The sequence below is a fragment of the Schistocerca americana genome, chromosome 4, assembly GCF_021461395.2.
Source record: "Schistocerca americana isolate TAMUIC-IGC-003095 chromosome 4, iqSchAmer2.1, whole genome shotgun sequence".
Taxonomy (NCBI): domain Eukaryota; kingdom Metazoa; phylum Arthropoda; class Insecta; order Orthoptera; family Acrididae; genus Schistocerca; species Schistocerca americana.
In genome coordinates, this window is record NC_060122.1 from 33,863,181 (window position 1) to 33,888,882 (window position 25,702).

The following is a 25,702-nucleotide window of genomic DNA, read 5'->3' on the forward strand; positions in this document are numbered from 1 at the left end:
TCCCATGTCCATCGGAATCAATTACTGGAATCCCAGCAAAGAATCAAAGCGCAGACAGATAGAAGCATTACTCTCCAGGACAGAAGACGGCATGGTGCCTGTTGTATTCATTTCCGACGCAATATCTGTGTTTCTTCGTCAAGTTGGAGGTCCACAGGTTACAGTAAACCTTCCCATGTCCATCGGAGTCTATTACTGGAATCCCAGGAAAGAATTAAAGTTCTGACAGTTAGAAGGATTACTCTCCCAGACAGATGTCGTCATTGTGCCTGTTGTATTCAATTCCGACGCAATTTCTGTGTTTCACCGTCAAGTTGAAGGTCCACAGGTTACAGGAAACCTTCCCATGTCCATCGGAATCTATTACTGGAATCCCAGCAAAGAATCAAAGCACAGACAGATAGAAGCATTACCCTCCCAGACAGAAGTCGTCATGGTGCCTGTTGAATTCAATTCCGACGCATTATCTGTGTTTCTTCGTCAAGTTGAAGGTCCACAGGTTACAGTAAACCTTCCCATGTCCATCGGAGTCTATTACTGGAATCCCAGGAAAGATTTAAAATTCTGACTGTTAGAAGGATTACTCTCCCGGACAGATGTCGTCATTGTGCCTTTTGTATTCAATTCCGACGCAATTTCTGTGTTTCATCGTCAAGTTGAAGGTCCACAGGTTACAGTAAACCTTCCCATGTCCATCGGAGTCTATTAATGGAATCCCAGCAAAGAACCAAAGCACAGACAGATAGAAGCATTACTCTCCCTGACAGAAGTCGGCATGGTGCCTGTTGTATTCAATTCCGACGCAATATCTGTGTTTCTTCGTCAAGTTGAAGGTCCACAGGTTACAGTAAACCTTCCCATGTCCATCGGAGTCTATTACTGGAATCCCAGGAATGAATTAAAATTCTGACAGTTAGGAGGATTACTCTCCCGGACAGATGTCGTCATTGTGCCTGTTGTATTGAATTCCGACGCAATTTCTGTGTTTCATCGTCAAGTTGAAGGTCCACAAGTTACAGTAAACCTTCCCATGTCCATCGGAATCTATTACTGGAATCCCAGCAAAGAATCAAAGCACAGACAGATAGAAGCATTACTCTCCCAGACAGAGGTCGGCATGGTGCCTGTTGTATTCAATTCCGACGCATTATCTGTGTTTCTTCGTCAAGTTGAAGGTTTGCAGGTTACAGTAAACCTTCCCATGTCCATCGGAGTCTATTACTGGAATCCCAAGAAAGAATTAAAATTCTGACAGTGAGAAGGATTACTCCAGCGGACAGATGTCATCCTTGTGCCCGTTGTATTCAATTCCGACGCAATTTCTGTGTTTCATCGTCACGTTGAAGGTCCACAGGTTACAGTAAACCTTCCCATGTCCATCGGAATCTATTACTGGAATCCCAGCAAAGAATCAAAGCACAGACAGATAGAAGCATTACTCTCCCGGACAGAAGTCGGCATGGTGCCTGTTGTATTCAATTCCGAAGCAATATCTGTGTTTCTTCGTCAAGTTGAAGGTCCACAGGTTACAGTAAACCTTCCCATGTCCATCGGAGTCTATTACTGGAATCCCAGGAAAGAATTAAAATTCTGACAGTTAGAAGGATTACTCTCCCAGACAGATGTCGTCATTGTGCCTGTTGTATTCAATTCCGACGCAATATCTGTGTTTCATCGTCAAGTTGAAGGTCCAAAGGTTACAGTAAACCTTCCCATGTCCATCGGAATCTATTACTGGAATCCCAGCAAAGAATCAAAGCACAGACAGATAGAAACATTACTCCCCCGGAGTGAAGTCGGCATGGTGCCTGTTGTAATTAATTCCGACGCAATATCTGTGTTTCTTCGTCAAGTTGAAGGTCCACAGGTTACAGTAAACCTTCCCATGTCGATCGGAATCTATTACTGGAATCCCAGGAAGGAATCAAAGCACAGACAGATGAAACCATTGCTCTCCCGGACACAAGTCGGCAATGTGCCAGTTGTATTCAATTCCGACGCAATATCTGTGATTCATCGTCAAGTTGAATGTCCAGAGGTTACAGTAAACCTTCTCATGTGCATCGGAATCTATTACTGGAATCCCAGCAAAGAATCAAAGCACAGGCAGATAGAAGCATTACTCTGCCGGACATCAGTCGGCATGGTGCCTGTTGTAATCAATTGCGACGCAATATCTGTGTTTCTTCGTCACGTTGAAGGTCCACAGGTTACAGTAAACCTTCCCATGTCCATCGGAGTCTATTACTGGAATCCCAGGAAAGAATTAAAATTCTGACAGTTAGAAGGATTACTTTTCCGGACAGATGTCGTCATTGTGCCTGTTGTATTCAATTCCGACGCAATTTCTGCGTTTCTTCGTCAAGTTGAAGGTCCACAGGTTACAGTAAACCTTCCCATGTCCATCGGAATCTATTAATGGAATCCCAGCAAAGAATCAAATCACAGACAGATAGAAGCATTACTCTCCCGGACAGAAGTCGGCATGGTGCCTGTTGTATCCAATTCTTACGCAATTTCTGTGTTTCATCGTCAAGTTGAAGGTCCACAGGTTACAGTAAACCTTCCCATGTCCATCGGAATCTATTACTGGAATCCCAGCAAAGAATCAAAGCACAGACAGATAGAAGCATTACTCTCCAGGACAGAAGTCGGCATGGTGCCTGTTGTATTCAATTCCGCCGCAATATCTGTGTTTCTTCGTCAAGTGGAAGGTCCACAGGTTACAGTAAACCTTCCCATGTCCATCGGAGTCCATTACTTGAATCCCAGGAAAGAATTAAAATTCTGACAGTTAGAAGGATTACTCTCCCGGACAGATGTCGTCATTGTGCCTGTTGTATTCAATTCCGACGCAATATCTGTGTTTCATCGTCAAGTTGAAGGTCCACAGGTTACAGGAAACCTTCCCATGTCAATCGGAATCTATTACTGGAATCCCAGCAAAGAATCAAAGCACCGACAGATAGAAGCATTTCTCCCCCGGTCAGAAGTCGGCATGGTGCCTGTTGTATTTAATTCCGACGCAATATCTGTGTTTCTTCGTCAAGTTGAAGGTCCACAGGTTACAGTAAACCTTCCCATGTCCATGGGTGTCTATTACTGGAATCCCAGGAAAGAATTAAAGTTCTGACAGTTAGAAGGATTACCCTCCCGGACAGATGTCGTCATTGTGCCTGTTGTATTCAATTCCGATGCAATTTCTGTGTTTCATCGTCAAGTTGGAGGTCCACGGGTTACAGTAAACCTTCCCATGTCCATCGGAATCTATTACTGGAATCCGAGCAAAGAATCAAAGCCCAGACAGATAGAAGCATTACTCTCCAGGACAAAAGTCGGCATGGTGCCTGTTGTATTCAATTCCGACGCAATTTCTGTGTTTCATCGTCAAGTTGAAGGTCCACAGGTTACAGGAAACCTTCCCATGTCCATCGGAATCTATTACTGGAATCCCAGCGAAGAATCAAAGTACAGACAGATAGAAGCATTACTCTCCCGGACAAATGTCGGCATGGTGCCTGTTGTATTCAATTCCGACGCAATATCTGTGTTTCTTCGTCAAGTTGAAGGTCCACAGGTTACAGTAAACCTTCCCATGTCCATCGGAATCTATTACTGGAATCCGAGCAAAGAATCAAAGCCCAGACAGATAGAAGCATTACTCTCCAGGACAAAAATCGGCATGGTGCCTGTTGTATTCAATTCCGACGCAATATCTGTGTTTCTTCGTCACGTTGAAGGTCCACAGGTTACAGTAAACCTTCCCATGTCCATCGGAGTCTATTACTGGAATCCCAGAAAGAATTAAAATTCTGACAGTTAGAAGGATTACTCTCCCGGACAGATGTCGTCATTGTGCCTGTTGTATTCAATTCCGACGCAAGTTGTGTGTTTCATCGTCAAGTTGAAGGTCCACAGGTTACAGTTAACCTTCCCATGTCCATCGCAATCTATTACTGGAATCCCAGCAAAGAAACTAAGCACAGACAGATAGAAGCATTACTCTCCCGGACAGAAGTCGGCATGGTGCCTGTTGTATTCAATTCCGAAGCAATTTCTGTGTTTCATCGTCAAGTTGAAGGTCCACAGGTTACAGTAAACCTTCCCATGTCCATCGGAATCAAATACTGGAATCCCAGCAAAGAATCAAAGCACAGACAGATAGAAGCATTACTCTCCAGGACAGAAGACGGCATGGTGCCTGTTGTATTCATTTCCGACGCAATATCTGCGTTTCTTCGTCAAGTTGAAGGTCCACAGGTTACAGTAAACCTTCCCATGTCCATCGGAGTCTATTACTGGAATCCCAGGAAAGAATTAAATTTCTGACAGTTAGAAGGATTACTCTCCCGGACAGATGTCGTCATTGTGCCTGTTGTATTCAATTCCGACGCAATTTCTGTGTTTCACCGTCAAGTTGAAGGTCCACAGGTTACAGGAAACCTTCCCATGTCCATCGGAATCTATTACTGGAATCCCAGCAAAGAATCAAAGCACAGACAGATAGAAGCATTACCCTCCCAGACAGAAGTCGTCATGGTGCCTGTTGAATTCAATTCCGACGCATTATCTGTGTTTCTTCGTCAAGTTGAAGGTCCATAGGTTACAGTAAACCTTCCCATGTCCATCGGAGTCTATTACTAGAATCCCAGGAAAGATTTAAAATTCTGACTGTTAGAAGGATTACTCTCCCGGACAGATGTCGTCATTGTGACTTTTGTATTCAATTCCGACGCAATTTCTGTGTTTCATCGTCAAGTTGAAGGTCCACAGGTTACAGTAAACCTTCCCATGTCCATCGGAGTCTATTAATGGAATCCCAGCAAAGAACCAAAGCACAGACAGATAGAAGCATTACTCTCCCGGACAGAAGTCGGCATGGTGCCTGTTGTATTCAATTCCGACGCAATATCTGTGTTTCTTCGTCAAGTTGAAGGTCCACAGGTTACAGTAAACCTTCCCATGTCCATCGGAGTCTATTACTGGAATCCCAGGAATGAATTAAAATTCTGACAGTTAGGAGGATTACTCTCCCGGACAGATGTCGTCATTGTGCCTGTTGTATTGAATTCCGACGCAATTTCTGTGTTTCATCGTCAAGTTGAAGGTCCACAGGTTACAGTAAACCTTCTCATGTCCATCGGAATCTATTACTGGAATCCCAGCAAAGAATCAAAGCACAGACAGATAGAAGCATTACTCTCCCAGACAGAGGTCGGCATGGTGCCTGTTGTATTCAATTCCGACGCATTATCTGTGTTTCTTCGTCAAGTTGAAGGTTTGCAGGTTACAGTAAACCTTCCCATGTCCATCGGAGTCTATTACTGGAATCCCAAGAAAGAATTAAAATTCTGACAGTGAGAAGGATTACTCCAGCGGACAGATGTCATCCTTGTGCCCGTTGTATTCAATTCCGACGCAATTTCTGTGTTTCATCGTCACGTTGAAGGTCCACAGGTTACAGTAAACCTTCCCATGTCCATCGGAATCTATTACTGGAATCCCAGCAAAGAATCAAAGCACAGACAGATAGAAGCATTATTCTCCCGGACAGAAGTCGGCATGGTGCCTGTTGTATTCAATTCCGAAGCAATATCTGTGTTTCTTCGTCAAGTTGAAGGTCCACAGGTTACAGTAAACCTTCCCATGTCCATCGGAGTCTATTACTAGAATCCCAGGAAAGAATTAAAATTCTGACAGTTAGAACGATTACTCTCCCGGACAGATGTCGTCATTGTGCCTGTTGTATTCAATTCCGACGCAATATCTGTGTTTCATCGTCAAGTTGAAGGTCCAAAGGTTACAGTAAACCTTCCCATGTCCATCGGAATCTATTACTGGAATCCCAGCAAAGAATCAAAGCACAGACAGATTGAAACATTACTCCCCCGGACTGAAGTCGGCATGGTGCCTGTTGTAATTAATTCCGACGCAATATCTGTGTTTCTTCGTCAAGTTGAAGGTCCACAGGCTACAGTAAACCTTCCCATGTCGATCGGAATCTATTACTGGAATCCCAGGAAGGAATCAAAGCACAGACAGATGAAAGCATTGCTCTCCCGGACACAAGTCGGCAATGTGCCAGTTGTATTCAATTCCGACGCAATATCTGTGTTTCATCGTCAAGTTGAATGTCCAGAGGTTACAGTAAACCTTCTCATGTGCATCGGAATCTATTACTGGAATCCCAGCAAAGAATCAAAGCACAGACAGATAGAAGCATTACTCTGCCGGACATCAGTCGGCATGGTGCCTGTTGTAATCAATTGCGACGCAATATCTGTGTTTCTTCGTCACGTTGAAGGTCCACAGGTTACAGTAAACCTTCCCATGTCCATCGGAGTCTATTACTGGAATCCCAGGAAAGAATTAAAATTCTGACAGTTAGAAGGATTACTTTTCCGGACAGATGTCGTCATTGTGCCTGTTGTATTCAATTCCTACGCAATTTCTGCGTTTCTTCGTCAAGTTGAAGGTCCACAGGTTACAGTAAACCTTCCCATGTCCATCGGAATCTATTAATGGAATCCCAGCAAAGAATCAAATCACAGACAGATAGAAGCATTACTCTCCCGGACAGAAGTCGGCATGGTGCCTGTTGTATCCAATTCTTACGCAATTTCTGTGTTTCATCGTCAAGTTGAAGGTCCACAGGTTACAGTAAACCTTCCCATGTCCATCGGAATCTATTACTGGAATCCCAGCAAAGAATCAAAGCACAGACAGATAGAGGCATTACTCTCCAGGACAGAAGTCGGCATGGTGCCTGTTGTATTCAATTCCGCCGCAATATCTGTGTTTCTTCGTCAAGTGGAAGGTCCACAGGTTACAGTAAACCATCCCATGTCCATCGGAGTCCATTACTTGAATCCCAGGAAAGAATTAAAATTCTGACAGTTAGAAGGATTACTCTCCCGGACAGATGTCGTCATTGTGCTTGTTGTATTCAATTCCGACGCAATATCTGTGTTTCATCGTCAAGTTGAAGGTCCACAGGTTACAGGAAACCTTCCCATGTCAATCGGAATCTATTACTGGAATCCCAGCAAAGAATCAAAGCACAGACAGATAGAAGCATTTCTCCCCCGGTCAGAAGTCGGCATGGTGCCTGTTGTATTTAATTCCGACGCAATATCTGTGTTTCTTCGTCAAGTTGAAGGTCCACAGGTTACAGTAAACCTTCCCATGTCCATGGGTGTCTATTACTGGAATCCCAGGAAAGAATTAAAGTTCTGACAGGTAGAAGGATTACTCTCCCGGACAGATGTCGTCATTGTGCCTGTTGTATTCAATTCCGATGCAATTTCTGTGTTTCATCGTCAAGTTGGAGGTCCACAGGTTACAGTAAACCTTCCCATGTCCATCGGAATCTATTACTGGAATCCGAGCAAAGAATCAAAGCCCAGACAGATAGAAGCATTACTCTCCAGGACAAAAGTCGGCATGGTGCCTGTTGTATTCAATTCCGACGCAATTTCTGTATTTCTTCGTCAAGTTGAAGGTCCACAGGTTACAGTAAACCTTCCCATGTCCATCGGAGTCTATTACTGGAATCCCAGAAGGAATTACAATTCTGATAGTTAGAAGGATCACTCTCCCGGACAGATGTCGTCATTGTCCCTGTTGTATTCAATTCCGACGTAATTTCTGTGTTTCATCGTCAGGTTGAAGGTCCACAGGTTACAGTAAACCTTCCAATGTCCATCGCAATCTATTACTGGAATCCCAGCAAAGAATCAAAGCACAGACAGATAGAAGCATTACTCTCCCGGACAGAAGTCGTCATGGTGCCTGTTGTATTCAATTCCGAAGCATTTTCTGTGTTTCATCGTCAAGTTGAAGGTCCACAGGTTACAGTAAACCTTCATATGTCCATCGGAATCTATTACTGGAATCCCAGCAAAGAATCAAAGCACAGACAGATAGAAGCATTACTCGCCGGGACAGAAGTCGACATGGTGCCTGTTGTATTCATTTCCGACGCAATATCTGTGTTTCTTCGTCAAGTTGAAGGTCCACAGGTTTCAGTAAACCTTCCCATGTCCATCGGAGTCTATTACAGGAATCCCAAGAAAGAATTAAAATTTTGACAGTTAGAAGGATTACTCTCCCGGTTAGATGTCGTCATTGTGCCTGTTGTATGCAATTCCGATGCAATTTCTGTGTTTCATCGTCAAGTTGAAGGTCCACAGGTTACAGGAAACCTTCCCATGTCCATCGCAATCTTTTACTGGAATCCCAGCAAAGAATCAAATCACAGACAGATAGAAGCATTACGATCCCGGACAGAAGTCGGCATGGTGCCTGTTGCATTCAATTCCGACGCATTATCTGTGTTTCTTCGTCAAGTTGAAGGTCCACAGGTTACAGTAAACCTTCCCATGTCCATCGGAGTCTATTACTGGAATCCCAGGAAAGAATTAAAATTCGGACAGTTAGAAGGATTACACTCCCGGACAGATGTCGTCATTGTGCCTGTTGTATTCAATTCCGACGCAATTTCTGTGTTTCATCGTCAAGTTGAAGTTCCACAGGTTACAGGAAACTTTCCCATGTCCATCGGAATCTATTACTGGAATCCCAGCAATGAATCAAAGCACAGACAGATAGAAGCATTTCTCTCCCGGACAGAAGTCGGCATGGTGCCTGTTGTATTCAATTCCGACGCAATATCTGTGTTTATTCGTCAAGTTGAAGGTCCACAGGTTACAGTAAACCTTCCCATGTCCATCGGAGTCTATTACTGGAATCCCAGGAAAGAATTAAAATTCTGACAGTTAGAAGGATTACTCTCCCGGACAGATGTAGTCATTGTGCCTATTGTATTTCATTACGATGCAATTTCTGTGTTTCATCGTCAAGTTGAAGGTCCACAGGTTACAGTAAACGTTCCCATGTCCATCGGAATCCACTACTGGAATCCGAGCAAGGAATCAAAGCCCAGACAGTTAGAAGCATTACTCTCCAGGACAAAAGTCGGCATGGTGCCTGTTGTATTCAATTCCGACGCATTATCTGTGTTTCTTCGTCACGTTGAAGGTCCACAGGTTACAGTAAACCTTCCCATGTCCATCGGAGTCTATTACTGGAATCCCAGAAAGAATTAAGATTCTGACAGTTAGAAGGATTATTTTCACGGACAGATGTCGTCATTGTGCCTGTTGTATTCAATTCCGACGCAATATCTGTGTTTCATCGTCAACTTGAAGGTCCATAGGTTACAGTAAACCTTCGCATGTCCATCGCAATCTATTACTGGAATCCCAGAAAAGAATCAAAGCACAGACAGATAGAAGCATTACTCTCCCGGACAGAAGTCGGCATGGTGCCTGTTGTATTCCATTCCGAAGCAATTTCTGTGTTTCATCGTCAAGTTGAAGGTCCACAGTTACAGTAAACTTCCCATGTCCATCGGAATCTATTACTGGAATCCCAGCAAAGAATCAAAGCACAGACAGATAGAAGCATTACTCTCCAGGACAGAAGTCGGCATGGTGCCTGTTGTATTCATTTCCGACGCAATATCTGTGTTTCTTCGTCAAGTTGAAGGTCCAGAGGTTACAGTAAACCTTCCCATGTCCATCGGAGTCTATTACTGGAATCCCAGAAAGAATTAAGATTCTGACAGTTAGAAGGATTACTCTCCCGGACAGATGTCGTCATTGTGCCTGTTGTATTCAATTCCGACGCCATTTCTGTGTTTCATCGTCAAGTTGAAGGTCCACAGGTTACAGTAAACCTTCCCATGTCCATCGCAATCTATTACTGGAATCCCAGCAAAGAATCAAAGCACAGACAGATAGAATCATTACTCTCCCGGACAGAAGTCGGCATGGTGCCTGTTGCATTCAATTCCGACGCATTATCTGTGTTTCTTCGTCAAGTTGAAGGTCCACAGGTTACAGTAAACCTTCCCATGTCCATCGGAGTCTATTACTGGAATCCCAGGAAAGAATTAAAATTCGGACAGTTAGAAGGATTACACTCCCGGACAGATGTCGTCATTGTGCCTGTTGTATTCAATTCCGACCCAATTTCTGTGTTTCATCGTCAAGTTGAAGTTCCACAGGTTACAGGAAACTTTCCCATGTCCATCGGAATCTATTACTGGAATCCCAGCAATGAATCAAAGCACAGACAGTTAGAAGCATTACTCTCCAGGACAAAAGTCGGCATGGTGCCTGTTGTATTCAATTCCGACGCATTATCTGTGTTTCTTCGTGATGTTGAAGGTCCACAGGTTACAGTAAACCTTCCCATGTCCATCGGAGTCTATTACTGGAATCCCAGAAAGAATTAAGATTCTGACAGTTAGAAGGATTACTTTCCCGGACAGATGTCGTCATTGTGCCTGTTGTATTCAATTCCGACGCAATATCTGTGTTTCATCGTCAAGTTGAAGGTCCATAGGTTACAGTAAACCTTCGCATGTCCATCGCAATCTATTACTGGAATCCCAGAAAAGAATCAAAGCACAGACAGATAGAAGCATTACTCTCCCGGACAGAAGTCGGCATGGTGCCTGTTGTATTCCATTCCGAAGCAATTTCTGTGTTTCAGCGTCAAGTTGAAGGTCCACAGGTTACACTAAACTTCCCAAGTCCATCGGAATCTATTACTGGAATCCCAGCAAAGAAACAAAGCACAGACAGATAGAAGCATTACTCTCCAGGACAGAAGTCGGCATGGTGCCTGTTGTATTCATTTCCGACGTAATATCTGTGTTTCTTCGTCAAGTTGAAGGTCCACAGGTTACAGTAAACCTTCCCATGTCCGTCGGAGTCTATTACTGGAATCCCAGAAAGAATTAAGATTCTGACAGTTAGAAGGATTACTCTCCCGGACAGATGTCGTCATTGTGCCTGTTGTATTCAATTCCGACGCAATTTCTGTGTTTCATCGTCAAGTTGAAGGTCCACAGGTTACAGTAAACCTTCCCATGTCCATCGCAATCTATTACTGGAATCCCAGAAAAGAATCAAAGCACAGACAGATAGAAGCATTACTCTCCCGGACAGAAGTCGGCATGGTGCCTGTTGTATTCCATTCCGAATCAATTTCTGTGTTTTATCGTCAAGTTGAAGGTCCACAGGTTACAGTAAACTTCCCATGTCCATCGGAATCAGTTACTGGAATCCCAGCAAAGAATCAAAGCACAGACACATAGAAGCATTACTCTCCAGGACAGAAGTCGGCATGGTGCCTGTTGTATTCATTTCCGACGCAATATCTGTGTTTCTTCGTTAAGTTGAAGGTCCACAGGTTACAGTAAACCTTCCCATGTCCATCGGAGTCTATTACTGGAATCCCAGCAAAGAATCAAAGTACAGACAGATAGAAGCATTACTCTCCCGGACAGATGTCGGCATGGTGCCTGTTGTATTCAATTCCGACGCGATATCTGTGTTTTTTCGTCAAGTTGAAGGTCTACAGGTTACAGTAAACCTTCCCATGTCCATCGGAGTCTATTACTGGAATCCCAGGAAATAATTAAAATTCTGACAGTCAGAAGGTTTACTCTCCCGAACAAATGTCGTCATTGTGCCTGTTGTATTCAATTCCGACGCAATTTCTGTGTTTCATCGTCAAGTTGAAGGTCCACAGGTTACAGTAAACCTTCCCATGTCCATCGGAATCTATTAGTGGAATCCCAGCAAAGAATCAAAGCACAGACAGATAGAAGCGTTACTCTCCCGGACAGAAGTCGGAATGGTGCCTGTTGTATTCAGTTCCGACGCAATATCTGTGTTTCTTCGTCAAGTTGAAGGTCCACAGGTTACAGTAAACCTTCCCATGTCCATCGGAGTCTATTACTGGAATCCCAGGAAAGAATTACAATTCTGACAGCTAGAAGGATTACTCTCCCGGACAGATGCCGTCATTGTGCCTGTTGTATTCAATTCCGACGCAATATCTGTGTTTCATCGTCAAGTTGAAGGTCCACAGGTTACAGGAAACCTTCCCATGTCCCTTGGAATCTATTACTGGAATCCCAGCAAAGAATCAAAGCACAGACAGATAGAAGCATTACTCTCCCTTACAGAAGTCGGCATGGTGCCCGTTGTATTCAATTCCGACGCAATATCTGTGTTTCTTCGTCACACCGAAGGTCCACAGGTTACAGTAATTCTTCCCATGTCGATCGGAATTACTGGAATCCCAGGAAGGAATCAAAGCACAGACAGATAAAAGCATTGCTCTCCCGGACACAAGTCGGCATTGTGCCAGTTGTATTCAATTCCGAAGCAATTTCTGTGTTTCATCGTCATGTTGAATGTCCACAGGTTACAGTAAACTTTCCCATGTCCATCGGGATCTATTACTGGAATCCCAGCAAAGAATCAAAACACAGACAGATAGAACCATTACTCTCCCGGACAGAAGTCGGCATGGTGCCAGTTGTATTCAATTCCGAAGCAATATCTGTGTTTCTTCGTCAAGTTGAAGGTCGACAGGTTACAGTAAACCTTCCCATGTCCATCGGAGTCTATTACTGGAATCCCAGGAAATAATTGAAATTCTGGCAGTTAGAAGGATTACTCTCCCGGACAAATGTCGTCATTGTGCCTGTTGTATTCAGTTCCGACGCAATTTCTGTGTTTCATCGTCAAGTTGAAGGTCCACAGGTTACAGTAAACCCTCCCATGTCCATCGGAATCTATTACTGGAATCCCAGCAAAGAATCAAAGCACAGACAGATAGAGGCATTACTCTCCCGGACAGAAGTGTGCATGGTGCCTGTTGTATTCAATTCCGACGCAATATCTGTGTTTCTTCGTCAAGTTGAAGGTCCACAGGTTACAGTAAACCTTCCCATGTCCATCGGAGTCTATTACTGGAATCCCAGGAAAAAATTAAAATTCTGACAGTTTGAAAGATTACTCTCCCGGACAGAAGTCGGCATGGTGCCTGTTGTATTCAATTCCGACGCAATATCTGTGTTTCTTCGTCAAGTTGAAGGTCCACAGGTTACAGTAAACCTTGCCATGTCCATCGGAATCTATTACTGGAATCCCAGCAAAGAATCAAAGCACAGACAGATGAATGCATTGCTCTCCCGGACACAAGTCGGCATGGTGCCTGTTGTATTGAATTCCGACGCAATTTCTGTGTTTCATCGTCAAGTTGAAGGTCCACAGGTTACAGTAAACCTTCCCATGTGCATCGGAGTCTATTACTGGAATCCCAGCAAAGAATCAAAGCACAGACATATAGAAGCATTACTCTCCCGGGCAGAAGTCGGCATGGTGCCTGTTGGATTCAATTCCGACGCAATATCTGTGTTTCGTCGTCAAGTTGAAGGTCCACAGGTTACAGTAAACCTTCCCATGTCCATCGGAATCTATCACTGGAAACCCAGCTAAGAATCAAATCACAGACAGATAGAAGCATTACTCTCCCAGACAGAAGTCGGCATGGTGCCTGTTGTATTCAATTCCGACGCAATTTCTGTGTTTCATCGTCAAGTTGAAGGTCCACAGGTTACAGTAAACCTTCCCATGTCCATCGCAATCTATTACTGGAATCCCAGAAAAGAATCAAAGCACAGACAGATAGAAGCATTACTCTCCCGGACAGAAGTCGGCATGGTGCCTGTTGTATTCCATTCCGAAGCAATTTCTGTGTTTTATCGTCAAGTTGAAGGTCCACAGGTTACAGTAAACTTCCCATGTCCATCGGAATCAGTTACTGGAATCCCAGCAAAGAATCAAAGCACAGACAGATAGAAGCATTACTCTCCAGGACAGAAGTCGGCATGGTGCCTGTTGTATTCATTTCCGACGCAATATCTGGGTTTCTTCGTTAAGTTGAAGGTCCACAGGTTACAGTAAACCTTCCCATGTCCATCGGAGTCTATTACTGGAATCCCAGGAAAGAATTAAAATTCTGACAGTTAGAAGGATTACTCTCCCGGACAGATGTCGTCATTTGCGTGTTGTATTCAATTCCGACGCAATTTCAGTGCTTCATCGTCAAGTTGAAGGTCCACAGGTTACAGTAAACCTTCCCATGTCCATCGGAATCTATTACTGGAATCCCAGCAAAGAATCAAAGTAAGGACAGATAGAAGCATTACTCTCCCGGACAGATTCGGCATGGTGCCTGTTGTATTCAATTCCGACGCAATATCTGTGTTTTTTCGTCAAGTTGAAGGTCTACAGGTTACAGTAAACCTTCCCATGTCCATCGGAGTCTATTACTGGAATCCCAGGAAATAATTAAAATTCTGACAGTCAGAAGGTTTACTCTCCCGGACAAATGTCGTCATTGTGCCTGTTGTATTCAATTCCGACGCAATTTCTGTGTTTCATCGTCACGTTGAAGGTCCACAGGTTACAGTAAACCTTCCCATGTCCATCGGAATCTATTAGTGGAATCCCAGCAAAGAATCAAAGCACAGACAGATAGAAGCGTTACTCTCCCGGACAGAAGTCGGAATGGTGCCTGTTGTATTCAATTCCGACGCAATATCTGTGTTTCTTCGTCAAGTTGAAGTTCCACAGGTTACAGTAAACCTTCCCATGTCCATCGGAGTCTATTACTGGAATCCCAGAAAAGAATTAGAATTCTGACAGCTAGAAGGATTACTCTCCCGGACAGATGCCGTCATTGTGCCTGTTGTATTCAATTCCGACGCAATATCTGTGTTTCATCGTCAAGTTGAAGGTCCACAGGTTACAGGAAACCTTCCCATGTCCCTTGGAATCTATTACTGGAATCCCAGCAAAGAATCAAAGCACAGACAGATAGAAGCATTACTCTCCCTTACAGAAGTCGGCATGGTGCCTGTTGTATTCAATTCCGACGCAATATCTGTGTTTTTTCGTCAAGTTGAAGGTCTACAGGTTACAGTAAACCTTCCCATGTCCATCGGAGTCTGTTACTGGAATCCCAGGAAATAATTAAAATTCTGACAGTCAGAAGGTTTACTCTCCCGGACAAATGTCGTCATTGTGCCTGTTGTATTCAGTTCCGACGCAATTTCTGTGTTTCATCGTCAAGTTGAATGTCCACAGGTTACAGTAAACTTTCCCATGTCCATCGGAATCTATTACTGGAATCCCAGCAAAGAATCAAAGCACAGACAGATAGAACCATTACTCTCCCGGACAGAAGTCGGCATGGTGCCAGTTGTATTCAATTCCGAAGCAATATCTGTGTTTATTCGTCAAGTTGAAGGTCGACAGGTTACAGTAAACCTTCCCATGTCCATCGGAGTCTATTACTGGAATCCCAGGAAATAATTGAAATTCTGGCAGTTAGAAGGATTACTCTCCCGGACAAATGTCGTCATTGTGCCTGTTGCATTCAATTCCGACGCAATTTCTGTGTTTCATCGTCAAGTTGAAGGTCCACAGGTTACAGTAAACCTTCCCATGTCCATCGGAATCTATTACTGGAATCCCAGCAAAGAATCAAAGCACAGACAGATAGAGGCATTACTCTCCCGGACAGAAGTTGGCATGGTGCCTGTTGTATTCAATTCCGACGCAATATCTGTGTTTCTTCGTCAAGTTGAAGGTCCACAGGTTACAGTAAACCTTCCCATGTCCATCGGAGTCTATTACTGGAATCCCAGGAAAAAATTAAAATTCTGACAGTTAGAAGGATTACTCTCCCGGACAGATGTCGGCATGGTGCCTGTTGTATTCAATTCCGACGCAATATCTGTGTTTCTTCGTCAAGTTGAAGGTCCACAGGTTACAGTAAACCTTGCCATGTCCATCGGAATCTATTACTGGAATCCCAGCAAAGAATCAAAGCACAGACAGATGAATGCATTGCTCTCCCGGACACAAGTCGGCATGGTGCCTGTTGTATTGAATTCCGACGCAATTTCTGTGTTTCATCGTCAAGTTGAAGGTCCACAGGTTATAGTAAACCTTCCCATGTGCATCGGAGTCTATTACTGGAATCCCAGCAAAGAATCAAAGCACAGACATATAGAAGCATTACTCTCCCGGGCAGAAGTCGGCATGGTGCTGTTGGATTCAATTCCGACGCAGTATCTGTGTTTCGTCGTCAAGTTGAAGGTCCACAGGTTACAGTAAACCTTCCCATGTCCATCGGAGTCTATTACTGGAATCCCAGGGAAGAATTAAAGCTCTGACAGTTAGAAGGATTACTCTCCCGGAACGATGCCGTCATTGTGCCTGTTGTATTCAATTCCGACGCAATTTCTGTGTTTCATCGTCAAGTTGAATGACCACAGGTTACAGTAAACCTTCCCATGTCCATCGGAATTTATTAGTGGAATCCCAGCAAAGAATCAAAGCACAGACAGATAGAAGCATTACTCTCCCTTACAGAAGTCGGCATGGTGCCTGTTGTATTCAATTCCGACGCAATATCTGTGTTTCTTCGTCACATTGAAGGTCCACAGGTTACAGTAATTCTTCCCATGTCGATCGGAATTACTGAAATCCCAGGAAGGAATCAAAGCACAGACAGATAAAAGCATTGCTCTCCCGGACACAAGTCGGAATTGTGCCAGTTGTAATCAATTCCGACGCAATTTCTGTGTTTCATCGTCAAGTTGAATGTCCACAGGTTACAGTAAACTTTCCCATGTCCATCGGAATCTATTACTGGAATCCCAGCAAAGAATCAAAGCACAGACAGATAGAACCATTACTCTCCCGGACAGAAGTCGGCATGGTGCCAGTTGTATTCAATTCCGAAGCAATATCTGTGTTTCATCGTTAAGTTGAAGGTCCACCTGTTACAGTAAACCTTCCCATGTCCATCGGAGTCTATTACTGGAATCCCAGGAAATAATTGAAATTCTGACAGTTAGAAGGATTACTCTCCCGGACAAATGTCGTCATTGTGCCTGTTGTATTCAATTCCGACGCAATTTCTGTGTTTCATCGTCAAGTTGAAGGTCCACAGGTTACAGTAAACCTTCCCATGTCCATCGGAATCTATTACTGGAATCCCAGCAAAGAATCAAAGCACAGACAGATAGAGGCATTACTCTCCCGGACAGAAGTTGGCATGGTGCCTGTTGTATTCAATTCCGACGCAATATCTGTGATTCTTCGTCAAGTTGAAGGTCCACAGGTTACAGTAAACCTTCCCATGTCCATCGGAGTCTATTACTGGAATCCCAGGAAAAAATTAAAATTCTGACAGTTAGAAGGATTACTCTCCCGGACAGAAGTCGGCATGGTGCCTGTTGTATTCAATTCCGACGCAATATCTGTGTTTCTTCGTCAAGTTGAAGGTCCACAGGTTACAGTAAACCTTGCCATGTCCATCGGAATCTATTACTGGAATCCCAGCAAAGAATCAAAGCACAGACAGATGAATGCATTGCTCTCCCGGACACAAGTCGGCATGGTGCCTGTTGTATTGAATTCCGACGCAATTTCTGCGTTTCATCGTCAAGTTGAAGGTCCACAGGTTACAGTAAACCTTCCCATGTGCATCGGAGTCTATTACTGGAATCCCAGCAAAGAATCAAAGCACAGACATATAGAAGCATTACTCTCCCGGGCAGAAGTCGGCATGGTGCCTGTTGGATTCAATTCCGACGCAATATCTGTGTTTCGTCGTCAAGTTGAAGGTCCACAGGTTACAGTAAACCTTCCCATGTCCATCGGAATCTATCACTGGAAACCCAGCAAAGAATCAAATCACAGACAGATAGAAGCATTACTCTCCCAGACAGAAGTCGGCATGGTGCCTGTTGTATTCAATTCCGACGCAATTTCTGTGTTTCATCGTCAAGTTGAAGGTCCACAGGTTACAGTAAACCTTCCCATGTCCATCGCAATCTATTACTGGAATCCCAGAAAAGAATCAAAGCACAGACAGATAGAAGCATTACTCTCCCGGACAGAAGTCGGCATGGTGCCTGTTGTATTCCATTCCGAAGCAATTTCTGTGTTTTATCGTCAAGTTGAAGGTCCACAGGTTACAGTAAACTTCCCATGTCCATCGGAATCAGTTACTGGAATCCCAGCAAAGAATCAAAGCACAGACAGATAGAAGCATTACTCTCCAGGACAGAAGTCGGCATGGTGCCTGTTGTATTCATTTCCGACGCAATATCTGTGTTTCTTCGTTAAGTTGAAGGTCCACAGGTTACAGTAAACCTTCCCATGTCCATCGGAGTCTATTACTGGAATCCCAGGAAAGAATTAAAATTCTGACAGTTAGAAGGATTACTCTCCCGGACAGATGTCGTCATTTGCGTGTTGTATTCAATTCCGACGCAATTTCAGTGCTTCATCGTCAAGTTGAAGGTCCACAGGTTACAGTAAACCTTCCCATGTCCATCGGAATCTATTACTGGAATCCCAGCAAAGAATCAAAGTACAGACAGATAGAAGCATTACTCTCCCGGACAGATTCGGCATGGTGCCTGTTGTATTCAATTCCGACGCAATATCTGTGTTTTTTCGTCAAGTTGAAGGTCTACAGGTTACAGTAAACCTTCCCATGTCCATCGGAGTCTATTACTGGAATCCCAGGAAATAATTAAAATTCTGACAGTCAGAAGGTTTACTCTCCCGGACAAATGTCGTCATTGTGCCTGTTGTATTCAATTCCGACGCAATTTCTGTGTTTCATCGTCAAGTTGAAGGTCCACAGGTTACAGTAAACCTTCCCATGTCCATCGGAATCTATTAGTGGAATCCCAGCAAAGAATCAAAGCACAGACAGATAGAAGCGTTACTCTCCCGGACAGAAGTCGGAATGGTGCCTGTTGTATTCAATTCCGACGCAATATCTGTGTTTCTTCGTCAAGTTGAAGGTCCACAGGTTACAGTAAACCTTCCCATGTCCATCGGAGTCTATTACTGGAATCCCAGGAAAGAATTAGAATTCTGACAGCTAGAAGGATTACTCTCCCGGACAGATGCCGTCATTGTGCCTGTTGTATTCAATTCCGACGCAATATCTGTGTTTCATCGTCAAGTTGAAGGTCCACAGGTTACAGGAAACCTTCCCATGTCCCTTGGAATCTACTACTGGAATCCCAGCAAAGAATCAAAGCACAGACAGATAGAAGCATTACTCTCCCTTACAGAAGTCGGCATGGTGCCTGTTGTATTCAATTCCGACGCAATATCTGTGTTTTTTCGTCAAGTTGAAGGTCTACAGGTTACAGTAAACCTTCCCATGTCCATCGGAGTCTGTTACTGGAATCCCAGGAAATAATTAAAATTCTGACAGTCAGAAGGTTTACTCTCCCGGACAAATGTCGTCATTGTGCCTGTTGTATTCAGTTCCGACGCAATTTCTGTGTTTCATCGTCAAGTTGAATGTCCACAGGTTACAGTAAACTTTCCCATGTCCATCGGAATCTATTACTGGAATCCCAGCAAAGAATCAAAGCACAGACAGATAGAACCATTACTCTCCCGGACAGAAGTCGGCATGGTGCCAGTTGTATTCAATTCCGAAGCAATATCTGTGTTTATTGGTCAAGTTGAAGGTCGACAGGTTACAGTAAACCTTCCCATGTCCATCGGAGTCAATTACTGGAATCCCAGGAAATAATTGAAATTCTGGCAGTTAGAAGGATTACTCTCCCGGACAAATGTCGTCATTGTGCCTGTTGTATTCAATTCCGACGCAATTTCTGTGTTTCATCGTCAAGTTGAAGGTCCACAGGTTACAGTAAACCTTCCCATGTCCATCGGAATCTATTACTGGAATCCCAGCAAAGAATCAAAGCACAGACAGATAGAGGCATTACTCTCCCGGACAGAAGTTGGCATGGTGCCTGTTGTATTCAATTCCGACGCAATATCTGTGTTTCTTCGTCAAGTTGAAGGTCCACAGGTTACAGTAAACCTTCCCATGTCCATCGGAGTCTATTACTGGAATCCCAGGAAAAAATTAAAATTCTGACAGTTAGAAGGATTACTCTCCCGGACAGAAGTCGGCATGGTGCCTGTTGTATTCAATTCCGACGCAATATCTTTGTTTCTTCGTCAAGTTGAAGGTCCACAGGTTACAGTAAACCTTGCCATGTCCATCGGAATCTATTACTGGAATCCCAGCAAAGAATCAAAGCACAGACAGATGAATGCATTGCTCTCCCGGACACAAGTCGGCATGGTGCCTGTTGTATTGAATTCCGACGCAATTTCTGTGTTTCATCGTCAAGTTGAAGGTCCACAGGTTACAGTAAACCTTCCCATGTGCATCGGAGTCTATTACTGGAATCCCAGCAAAGAATCAAAGCACAGACATATAGAAGCATTACTCTCCCGGGCAGAAGTCGGCATGGTGCCTGTTGGATTCAATTCCGACGCAGTATCTGTGTTTCGTCGTCAAGTTGAAGGTCCACAGGTTACAGTAAACCTTCCCATGTCCATCGGAGTCTATTACTGGAATCCCAGGGAAGAATTAAAGCTCTGACAGTTAGAAGGATTACTCTCCCGGAACGATGCCGTCATTGTGCCTGTTGTATTCAATTCCGACGCAATTTCTGTGTTTCATCGTCAAGTTGAATGACCACAGGTTACAGTAAACCTTCCCATGTCCATCGGAATTTATTAGTGGAATCCCAGCAAAGAATCAAAGCACAGACAGATAGAAGCGTTACTCTCCCGGACAGAAGTCGGAATGGTGCCTGTTGTATTCAATACCGACGCAATATCTGTGTTTCTTCGTCAAGTTGAAGGTCCACAGGTTACAGTAAACCTTCCCATGTCCATGGGAGTCTATTACTGGAATCCCAGGAAAGAATTAGAATTCTGACAGATAGAAGGATTACTCTCCCGGACAGATGCCGTCATTGTGCCTGTTGTATTCAATTCCGACGCAATATCTGTGTTTCATCGTCAAGTTGAAGGTCCACAGGTTACAGGAAACCTTCCCATGTCCCTTGGAATCTATTACTGGAATCCCAGCAAAGAATCAAAGCACAGACAGATAGAAGCATTACTCTCCCTTACAGAAGTCGGCATGGTGCCTGTTGTATTCAATTCCGACGCAATATCTGTGTTTCTTCGTCACATTGAAGGTCCACAGGTTACAGTAATTCTTCCCATGTCGATCGGAATTACTGGAATCCCAGGAAGGAATCAAAGCACAGACAGATAAAAGCATTGCTCTCCCGGACACAAGTCGGCATTGTGCCAGTTGTAATCAATTCCGACGCAATTTCTGTGTTTCATCGTCAAGTTGAATGTCCACAGGTTACAGTAAACTTTCCCATGTCCATCGGAATCTATTACTGGAATCCCAGCAAAGAATCAAAGCACAGACAGATAGAACCATTACTCTCCCGGACAGAAGTCGGCATGGTGCCAGTTGTATTCAATTCCGAAGCAATATCTGTGTTTCATCGTCAAGTTGAAGGTCCACCTGTTACAGTAAACCTTCCCATGTCCATCGGAATCTATTACTGGAATCCCAGGAAATAATTGAAATTCTGACAGTTAGAAGGATTACTCTCCCGGACAAATGTCGTCATTGTGCCTGTTGTATTCAATTCCGACGCAATTTCTGTGTTTCATCGTCAAGTTGAAGGTCCACAGGTTACAGTAAACCTTCCCATGTCCATCGGAATCTATTACTGGAATCCCAGCAAAGAATCAAAGCACAGACAGATAGAGGCATTACTCTCCCGGACAGAAGTTGGCATAGTGCCTGTTGTATTCAATTCCGACGCAATATCTGTGATTCTTCGACAAGTTGAAGGTCCACAGGTTACAGTAAACCTTCCCATGTCCATCGGAGTCTATTACTGGAATCCCAGGAAAAAATTAAAATTCTGACAGTTAGAAGGATTACTCTCCCGGACAAATGTCGTCATTGTGCCTGTTGTATTCAATTCCGACGCAATTTCTGTGTTTCATCGTCAAGTTGAAGGTCCACAGGTTACAGTAAACCTTCCCATGTCCATCGGAGTCTATTACTGGAATCCCAGGAAAAAATTAAAATTCTGACAGTTAGAAGGATTACTCTCCCGGACAGAAGTCGGCATGGTGCCTGTTGTATTCAATTCCGACGCAATATCTGTGTTTCTTCGTCAAGTTGAAGGTCTACAGGTTACAGTAAACCTTCCCATGTCCATCGGAGTCTATTACTGGAATCCCAGGAAAAAATTAAAATTCTGACAGTTAGAAGGATTCCTCTCCCGGACAGAAGTCGGCATGGTGCCTGTTGTATTCAATTCCGACGCAATATCTGTGTTTCTTCGTCAAGTTGAAGGTCCACAGGTTACAGTAAACCTTCCCATGTCCATCGGAATCTATTAGTGGAATCCCAGCAAAGAATCAAAGCACAGACAGATAGAAGCATTACTCTCCCGGACAGAAGTCGGTACGGTGCCATTTGTAATCAATTCCGACGCAATATCTGTGTTTCTTCGTCAAGTTGAAGGTCCACAGGTTACAGTAAACCTTCCCATGTCCATCGGAGTCTATTACTGGAATCCCAGGGAAGAATTAAAACTCTGACAGTTAGAAGGATTACTCTCCCGGACAGATGCCGTCATTGTGCCTGTTGTATTCAATTCCGACGCAATATCTGTGTTTCTTCGTCACATTGAAGGTCCACAGGTTACGGTAAATCTTCCCATGTCGATCGGAATTACTGGATTCCTAGGAAGGAATCAAAGCACAGACAGATAAAAGCATTGCTCTCCCGGACACAAGTCGGCATTGTGACAGTTGTTTTCTATTCCGACGCAATTTCTGTGTTTCATCGTCAAGTTGAATGTCCACAGGTTACAGTAAACCTTAACATGTCCATCGGAATCTATTACTGGAATCCCAGCAAAGAATCAAAGCACAGACAGATAGAAGCATTACTCTCCCGGGCAGAAGTCGGCATGGTGCCAGTTGTATTCAATTCCGAAGCAATATCTGTATTTCTTCGTCAAGTTGAAGGTCCACAGGTTACAGTAAACCTTCCCATCTCCATCGGGGTCTATTACTGGAATCCCAGGAAAGAATTAAAATTCTGACAGTTAGAAGGATTCCTCTCCCGCACAGATGTCGTCATTGTGCCTGTTGTATTCAATTCCGACGCAATTTCTGTGTTTCATCGTCAAGTTGAATGTCCAAAGGTTACAGTAAACCTTCCCATGTCCATCGGAATCTATTACTGGAATCCCAGCAAAGAATCAAAGCACAGACAGATAGAAGCATTACTCTCCCGGACAGAAGTCGGCATGGTGTCTGTTGTAATCAATTCCGACGCAATATCTGTATTTTTCGTCACGTTGAAGGTCCACAGGTTACAGTAAACATTCCCATGTCCATCGGAGTCTATTACTGGAATCCCAGGAAAATAATAGAATTCTGACAGTTAGAAGGATTACTCTCCCGGACAGATGCCGTCATTGTGCCTGTTGTATTCAATTCCGACGCAATATCTGTGTTTCATCGTCAAGTTGAAGGTCCACAGGTTACAGGAAACCTTACCATGTCCCTTGGAATCTATTACTGGAATCCCAGCAAAGAATCAAAGCACAGACAGATAGAACCATTACTCTCCCTAACAGAAGTCGGCATGGTGCCTGTTGTATTCAATTCCGACGCAATATCTGTGTTTCTTCGCCACATTGAAGGTCCACAGGGTACAGTAAACCTTCCCATGTCGATCAGAATCTATTACTGGAATCCCAGGAAGGAATCAAAGCACAGACAGATAAAAGCATTGCTCTCCCGGACACAAGTCGGCATTGTGCCAGTTGTATTCAATTCCGACGCAATTTCTGTGTTTCATCGTCAAGTTGAATGTCCACAGGTTACAGTAAACCTTCCCATGTCCATCGGAATCTATTACTGGAATCCCAGCAAAGAATCAAAGCACAGACAGATAGAAGCATTACTCTCCCGGACAGAAGTCGGCATGGTGCCTGTTGTAATCAATTCCGACGCAGTATCTGTGTTTCTTCGTCAAGTTGAAGGTCCACGGGTTACAGTAAACCTTCCCATGTCCATCGGAGTCTATAACTGGAATCCCAGGAAAGAATTAGAATTCTGACAGTTAGAAGGATTACTCTCCCGGACAGATGCCATCATTGTGCCTGTTGTATTCAATTCCGACGCAATATCTGTGTTTCTTCGTCAAGTTGAAGGTCCACAGGTTACAGGAGACCTTCCCATGTCCCTTGGAATCTATTACTGGAATCCCAGCAAGGAATTAAAGCACAGACAGATAGAGGCATTACTCTCTCTTACAGAAGTCGGCATGGTGCCTGTTGTATTCAATTCCGACGCAATATCTGTGTTTCTTCGTCACATTAAAGGTCCACAGGTTACAGTAAATCTTCCCATGTAGATCGGAATTACTGGAATCCCAGGAAGGAATCAAAGCACAAACAGATAAAAGCTTTGTTCTCCCGGACACAAGTCGGCATTGTGCCAGTTGTATTCAATTCCGACGCAATTTCTGTGTTTCATCGTCAAGTTGAATGTCCACAGGTTACAGTAAACCTTCCCATGTCCATCGGAATCTATTACTGGAATCCCAGCAAAGAATCAAAGCACAGACAGATAGAAGCATTACTCTCGCGGACAGAAGTCGGCATGGTGCCAGTTGTATTCAATTCCGAAGCAATATCTGTGTTTCTTCGTCAAGTTGAAGGTCCACAGGTTACAGTAAACCTTCCCATGTCCATCGGAGTCTATTACTGGAATCCCAGAAAATAATTGAATTTCTGACAGTTGGAAGGATTACTCTCCCGGACAAATGTCGTCATTGTGCCTGTTGTATTCAGTTCCGACGCAATTTCTGTGTTTCATCGTCAAGTTGAAGGTCCACAGGTTACAGTAAACCTTCCCATGTCCATCGGAATCTATTACTGGAATCCCAGCAAAGAATCAAAGCACAGACAGATGAATGCATTGCTCTCCCGGACACAAGTCGGCATGGTGCCTGTTGTATTGAATTCCGACGCAATTTCTGTGTTTCATCGTCAAGTTGAAGGTCCACAGGTTACAGTAAACCTTCCCATGTGCATCGGAGTCTATTACTGGAATCCCAGCAAAGAATCAAAGCACAGACATATAGAAGCATTACTCTCCCGGGCAGAAGTCGGCATGGTGCCTGTTGGATTCAATTCCGACGCAATATCTGTGTTTCTTCGTCAAGTTGAAGGTCCACAGGTTACAGGAGACCTTCCCATGTCCCTTGGAATCTATTACTGGAATCCCAGCAAGGAATTAAAGCACAGACAGATAGAGGCATTACTCTCTCTTACAGAAGTCGGCATGGTGCCTGTTGTATTCAATTCCGACGCAATATCTGTGTTTCTTCGTCACATTAAAGGTCCACAGGTTACAGTAAATCTTCCCATGTAGATCGGAATTACTGGAATCCCAGGAAGGAATCAAAGCACAAACAGATAAAAGCATTGTTCTCCCGGACACAAGTCGGCATTGTGCCAGTTGTATTCAATTCCGACGCAATTTCTGTGTTTCATCGTCAAGTTGAATGTCCACAGGTTACAGTAAACCTTCCCATGTCCATCGGAATCTATTACTGGAATCCCAGCAAAGAATCAAAGCACAGACAGATAGAAGCATTACTCTCGCGGACAGAAGTCGGCATGGTGCCAGTTGTATTCAATTCCGAAGCAATATCTGTGTTTCTTCGTCAAGTTGAAGGTCCACAGGTTACAGTAAACCTTCCCATGTCCATCGGAGTCTATTACTGGAATCCCAGAAAATAATTGAATTTCTGACAGTTGGAAGGATTACTCTCCCGGACAAATGTCGTCATT